Source organism: Grus americana, chromosome Z (genome assembly GCF_028858705.1).
Source record: "Grus americana isolate bGruAme1 chromosome Z, bGruAme1.mat, whole genome shotgun sequence".
Classification (NCBI taxonomy): Eukaryota; Metazoa; Chordata; class Aves; order Gruiformes; family Gruidae; genus Grus; species Grus americana.
Window position 1 is genome coordinate 53,091,123 of NC_072891.1, and position 7,708 is coordinate 53,098,830.

Sequence of the window (7,708 nt, forward strand, 5' to 3'; positions counted from 1 at the left end):
TGACAGAGTTTTCTAAATCAAGTCACATATGCACACGCACACAGAGATACAGACACAGAGGTTAACATATCATCAAGATTTTCTCTCTTCACAAGCTGTAGTGAATTACTCACTTTCCTCCTCCGTCAGCGTTTGTCAGCGGATGATCTTTGAACCCTTTTCCTTCATTGGCGTCTATCAACGGACGATCTTTGAATCCTCACAAAACCTACCCTGAGAGGCGTCCCAGCTCAGAGGAGATACTGGTTCACACCCCGCTGCGGTCCCGGAGAGCCCAAAGGGTCTCACGTAGGGTTGATGTTTACAGGATCGTGAGATGATTGACTTTGGTCAGTGTTCTTTTCCATTTGGGTCATTATTCTTGTCAGGTAATTCTGGTACCTTCCAGATTGGGCTACGAGATGGGGCTACGATCCAGGCAGCAGGAGTTCCAGGTACAGTTGGGGAGCGCCTAATTGTCCCAGGTCACTGCACCTGTAACCAAGGCAAGAACACAATGTTGGGATCACAAATGGCCCAGGGGGGCTGCACCACCAGACTATCCAATACGTGGACCCTTCCTCATTCTTTAGCTCCCATATAACACATTTAGTTGTGCAGAGAACGAAGGGTAAGTCTGGGAATGTTTTTGAGGAAAAGACTGTCTTTGCTTGTCTCATGAGCACTGTGCCTGCAATACCGCAGCCGGGCACTGGCGGGGGAGCTCTGCCGGGCACCCCAACGGGAGGCGGAGGCGGGTCACCTCCTGCCACAGGCTCCGCGCCGGCGGCTCCGGCGGGCGGAGCGGTGCGGAAGGGTGACGGCTCTTCCTCGGCACCGGTCCGCGCTCGGGGGCGCAAGGACCAGCCACGCAACGCGCGGTTGATGCTGCTCACCGAGTGAGCCGTGCTTGGGCAGGAAAAGAAGTATTTAAAAAATAAGAACAAAGACTATGCTGCACCAGGAAAGCTAATTGTTAAAATTTCCTTTTTCTTCGAAATGTAAATTGGACACCTACTTTGTTTGGATTTTGCACTCGCTTCTTTTAAATGGAGCATGAAATGTGGTCAGATACAATGATTCTAAAATAGCTTCAGCTACTGATGTTTGCAAAGCCAGGAAATTAATTATGTCTTCCATGGGGAAAAATAAAATATAAAATAAAATAAAATAAAATAAAATAAAATAAAATAAAATAAAATAAAATAAAATTAATATTTCCATTTCTTTCCTTGAAAGTTTCCTCCAACAGGGCACTAATGATTGATTTTTATGCAGACGTGTCAGTAATTCCACTCATTTGTCTTACGTGAGCGGGTAAGTTTGGTATAGATATAAATGGAAAAAACCTGGCTCAAGGACAACTAAACAAAATAAGAAAACACTTTAAAGTATCAGGTAATGTTTTAAGTCTTCTATTGAGTTACCTTAGACTTCTTAAAAGATTGGCAACACAGATACAGCAATCAGGAGTGTGTTTTACTTCATGTTTTTAGAGTCCACAAGCAGAACTTTCTAAGGCACACATAATTTATTTTAGCCAGAGAAGTCCTGTTGTTGGGTTGGGTTCACCCATCTGCAGGAATGGTTACAGCTACATAGACAAATCTGTACTTGGAAAAGGAACATCCTCGCAAGGAGGAGCAAACTGAACTGTACACAAGTCTTTAAAACTGTATTTTGCAGAAAAATATTCAAAGATGAGACTGCATAATGGCCTAGTCTTTCACTGGTGGTTAGACTGTCAGAGGTGACTGTTGGCTCCCCGTACTTCTGTCAGCTGCTTGCGCTTCTCTTAGGGGACATGTTGGTTTTCCAGGCTCACAACACCAGAGGTGGCAGCAAGAGGAACCATTCCCACGTTCTGCCTTGCTGTGAAGAGATTCAGTCCCCAGGCAACTGGTTTGCTGCCTAGAGCGCTGGACATGCATTTTGCTGTCTCCTAAAATATTCTGCTGATTTGACTGGCCTGTTTTGCTGTGTTTGGCCAAGCTAGCAACTAATCTTCATGTCTGGAGGAAAGTATCTGGTTTAGCAGTCTGCAAACATGCCAGTGCAGTGACTTCTGCATTCCTGTTTCCCCTCCATAACTGCCAGTAATGCAGAACTTGTACATGCAATAGTCTCTTGCAGTCTGGGAGATCCTTTGCACTGGTTTGCTCTGTGCACTTAACAATTGCTCTCCTTTTTTTTTTTTTTTTTTAATGTATGATCATCTGCTCCATGAAGCGTCTTAGACTTGCATTGTGACAGTCTTGGAAATGAAGAATTACTGGTTCTTCCAATTCACCTTCCAGTGTGCACTGTGGAAACAAAGAGGATGCTGACCTCCAGGTATGCAGGATGAGCCCTCTCTGCCACAAACCATACAAATGCACACTTTAATTAGCATTAAAAGGTCCAGATTAACCAAAACCTGGCATTCTCTGTGGAAGTCTCCTCATGCTTCTAATAACAGGCCGAGAGGCAACAGCAGTGGATGGTGGATCCATTTATGTAACAACAGTACTTTTCACTACATTTTTGTGGAATTAAAATTAATCAAAGCTTGCTAATTTAAACATTAAAAGATTTAGGAAATGACAGAATAAAAATTGTTTGAGCAATCCTAATTCCACCTCCACCTTCATATACACACACTCCACCTAATGACCTGCATAGTCTTTAATTACACTTTCAGGTACCATTTTAACCTGGGCTCCTTAGATAGTAAGGAACACACAAAACTAGTATGTCTGCCTATTTCCTTCTCCTTCCTTTTTTTTTTTTTAATGTTAGTGAGTTTTAATGGAACTTGACAGAGGGACAGCCTTCTCAAAACCAGCAAAGCTCCTACATTTTCATGAAAATCTGGGGCTGAAGAGAGAGAAGAACCTATTAGCACCCCAGCATAGAAAACCTGCAGTGTCAGCACCACACAGATAATTCATGCAGCAGGGGGATATTACTAATGCCCCAACCATGATGAAAGGTTGTAACTTACTCAATGCTAGTCAACCCAAAGGTGCACCCCTAAGGTATCTGGCTTCTTAGTTCTGCAGCTCAGTACATGTTGTTCCCTGCCTCTTTTCAGTGCACAGCAGGGGAAGAAGCAGCCTTCCACTCTATCACTATCTCCAGCAGTGATGAGCTCTCTGAAGCTTCAACCAAGTGTAAGAGCAGGTCATCTCAGTACTCAGGAAAAAAGGAGACATATCAGCAGACCAGCTTGGGTAAGGAATCGTGGCAGAACTCCAATGCAAAAGAAGAGCATACAGGAGGTGGAAGCAGGGATGGGTTACAAGGGAGAAATTTAGCAACATTGCCTGGGCATGTAGGGATAGTGTTAGAAAAGCCAAAGCTCAGCTGGAGTTTCAACTTGCATGTTAAGGGTAACAAGTAGAGCTTCAACTGCTAAATTAGTGGGAAAAGGCTGAACAAGAAAAATGGCAGTTGGTTACTGAATAGGCTGGGTGATTTCGTGAGAGTGGTCACAGACAAACTTGAGGAACTCAATGCCGCCTTTACCTTAATCTTCACCAGCAAGGGGAAGGATGACCATTAGTGGATGAGTCAGGGAGAAAACTTGACTCATACAAGTCCATGGAACCAGAAAGGCTGTGTCCAAGGATGCTCAGAGAGCTGGCTGATGCCACAGCAAGGCCACTTGCGATCATCTTTGAGGGGCCATGGGTACTCCTGCCAAATGGAGAAATGCTGCATCTATATTCAAAAAAGCAGTCAAAGGACAGCCCAGGCAACTGCAGGTTATCCAGTCTCACTTCAGTCCCTGGAAAAAACGTGAACCAAGTTCTCATGGATGATATTTCTGGACACATGAAGAAGAAGCAGGCAATTCAGTGCAGAGGCTAGTTGGAGGCCTGTAACTAGCGGTGTGGCCCAGGGGTCAGTACGGGGTCTGGTCTCGTTCAACATATTCATCAATGACCTGGACGAGGGGACAGAGTGGACCCTCAGCAAGCGTATCCTCACACTGGGAGGAGTGCCATTCAGTGACATCTGGACAGGCTGGAGAGTTGGGCAGAGAGGAACCTAATGAAGTTCAACAAGGGCAAGCGTAGGGTCCTGCTCCTAGGGAAGAACAACCCCAAGCACCAGTACAGGTTAGGGGTTAACCTGCTGGGAAGCAGCTCTGCAGAGAAGGACCTGGGCGTCCTGGTGGACAACAGGTTCTCCATGAGCCAGCAGTGTGCCCTTGTGGCCAAGAAGGCCAATTGTATTCTGGGATGCATTGAGAAAAGCGTGGCCAGCAGGTCAAGGGAGTTTATCGTCCCCCTCTACTCTGCCCTGGTGAGGCCAGATCTGGAGTTCTGTGTCCAGTTCTGAGCTCCCCAGTTCAAGAAAGACAGGCAGCTACTGGAGAGAGTCCAGCAGAGGGCTATGAGGATGATTAGGGGACGGGAGCATCTCTTGTATGAGGAAAGGTGGAGAGAGCTGGGTCTGTTTAGCCTGGAGAAGAGAAGACAGAGAGGGGATTTCATCAACGCTTATAAATATCTAAAGGGTGGATGTCAAGAGAAAGGGGCCAGACTCTTTTCAGTGGTGCCCAGTGACAGGACAAGGGGCAATGGGTACAACTGGAACACAGCAAGTTCCATCTAAACATGAGGAAAATCATCTTTACTTTGAGGGTGCCAGAGCACTGGACCAGGCTGCCCAGAGAGGTTGTGGAGTCTCCTTCTCTGGAGATATTCAAAACCTGCCTGGACGCAATCCTGTGCAGCCTGCTCCAGGTGATCCTGCTTTAGCAGGGGGTTGGACTAGATGGTCTCCAGAGGTCCCTTTCAACCCCTACCATTCTGTGATTCTGTAATTTGGAATAATCAGCATGGGTTCACCAAGGATAAATCACACCTGGTGAACCTGCCAGATTGCCCTTTTTTGATAAAATACTGGGATTTGTGGATGGGAGGAGAAGAGTGGATGTAATTTACCATGAGTTTAGCAACATTTTCAACGCTGTCTCCCACAGTGTTCTTGTATGTAAGTTAGGACAGTATGGTCTGGTACTGGTTGGATGGGGTCAGAGAGTTGTGGATAATGGGTTGTACTCTATCTGAAGGCTATACTGTGACATCTATCCTAGGACTGGTCCAGCAGTAGAATGAGTTGCACAGAGACGTTGCACAGTCTCCATCACTGGAGGTTTTCAAGACCAGATTGAGCCCTAAGCAAACCATTTTGATTTCATTGCTGATCCTGCTTTGAACAGGAGGTTGGACTACAGACGTCCTGAGGTCTCTTCCAACCTGAATGATCTTGTAATTCTTACCATGAGTACTCAACACTTGAAGGCTGCTTTGGGTGCAGAATCCTCTCCCAACATTGTTGTTCTGCACTCATTTTATAACCAAGGTACAGAGACTTCAACAAACCATTTCATAGAATCATAGAATCATGGAATCATAGAATGGTTTGGGTTGGAAGGGACCTCAAAGATCATCTAATTCCAACCTCCTGCCATGGCTAGAGACACTCTCCACTAGACCACATTGCCCAAAGCCCCATCCAACCTGGCCTTAAACACTGTCAGGGATGGGGCATCCACAACCTCTCTGGGCAACCTGTTCCAGTGCCTCACCACCCTCACAGTAAAGAATTTCTTCCTAACATCTAATCTAAATCTGCCCTCCTTCAGCTTAAGGCCATTACCCCTTGTCCTGTCACTACATGCCCTTGTCAACAGTCCCCTCTCCAGCCTTCCTGTAGGCCCCCTTCAGGTACTGGAAGGCTGCTATAAGGTCTCCCAGGAGCCTTCTCTTCTCCAGGCTGAACAACCCCAACTCTCTCAGTCTGTCTTCATACGAGAGGTGCATTTGCTGATCACCTTCTTTCACATACCTACTGTTTCAGCATTTCCCTCCTGACAGAAAACAAACATTTGTATTTTTTTTTTTTTATACCAGGGACTGGTCAGTGTACAAGTTGTGTAGCTGTGTCTGTTCAGTGTTTATCACATGCTCACACATCAGAGACCACAGGTACCTCAGTACAAGTACCTACAAAACAAGAAACTGCTTAACTGAGAAACACCTGTGACATCAGGTTTAAGGTCCCAGTTTCTGAAAATAAAATCCAGGATGAAAAGAGGGTATAGGATGTGCCGGGGCATGGGGAAGAGAGGGTGACACTGGGGAGAAGGGGACTAATGGAGATACATCAGGCAGAAGCAAAGCACCAGGAAAGTATGAGGAGGCGCAGGGCAGATGGGGCTGTTCTTCAACACTAATCCTACTACTGTCCTTGGTGCGCTGCCAGTAACAAGTGGTGCCCCTGCTCATGGGATACATGATATAGAGCAGAATGAATTTGCACAGAGCCACTCTGAGTTCTCTTAGCTGCCTGCAGCCCCAGACTAGTCCTCGCAGAGTATGTATAGCAAAGAAAACATCTAGGAGAATCATGAGGGGGAAAAAAAATTGAATTTCCTCCCAGATGTGATTTACACATATTCCTCTGATTATTCTGGTCCAAACAGAAAAGCAGTTCTCTCCTGCTGCAGTTGTCTTTTTCCCTTTCTGTGGCCTTGCTCAACACATACTTTCTGATGTCTGCACCCAAGGTGATAGAGCTCTCATAGACAGCATCTCCTTCACTGCCCAGTTACAATTCACCCCTGAACCCTATTTCAAGTAAAAACCAGCACACCAAGTTATCTTGACATCAAAAGTAATGCAGAAAGGGTCTAAAAAGGGCAGCCTTAATTTTGGTCTGTCCTACAAATATATGCCATTTGAGCTTTTCATGTATTTTACTAGCAAAATGGACAGCAGAGAGCATAAGCAGTAAAGGTATTTCACATGGGATCCTGGTTTCTGCCAGCATTATTCAGATTTCTTTAATGATAACACAGATTTTTGAGCTGAAAAAGAAATGGACACAGTGGATTGATCATGTGGAGAGAGAAGTTCATTTTCATACAGGGCCTGCCTGCCAACAGGAGAGACTGGGGAGCGCTGGGAATGATGGGTCTCCTGGGGAGCACCGACCACTGAGTCCTTCTGCTGTCCCATACACCTGGGCCTCTTTCTAGTGTGTTGATGTACAAGTTTCTTCCCCTGTGTCAGCACTGACGGGTCAGGAGGGCAGTTAAGTCATGCACACAACCCAGGTCACAGAGTGTCTCTTCAGAGCAGGACAAAAGTTGCTGTGCATCAGCCTACAGCATACAAAGAGCAGGGCAGCAGCTCATAAACCAGGCAAACCTGGTCAAGCTTTTGCAGACATAGGAACAGGACAATCATTAATATCACTAAATGCTATTACTAAATGTCAACCCCTAATTCCAGTTGAGTGAGACTGGAAGGTGCAATCTATCAGTCAGTAAAGCTTGCTCACTAGCACAAACAATCCATGCTTCTCTCTATCCTGCAACAACAGGCTTGACTTGGGGTTGTAATGGTTTCTTCTCTCTCCTTCCTCTCTCTCTCTCCCTCTCACACCCCCCACCCTCCCTCCACTCCCTACCACCACTCCCACCAGCATGGAAAATTTCAGCTAAATTGTTCATGAGAGAATACTTGCATGCAGGATAACGCTCCCTGTCCATCTATCCACTCTTCCGAATATGCCCAAAGCATTTGAAATAAAGTCCTTCTCACAGTAAATGACCCCAGCCTCTGGCTGAGAGGGTGTTGTGCTCTTAGCAGGTCGTGGTGAGGAATGGCACAAGGGTTTCAGAGGACTGAGCACTGATGACAGCACCTTGGAGTAATTTCTGGAATCCCTT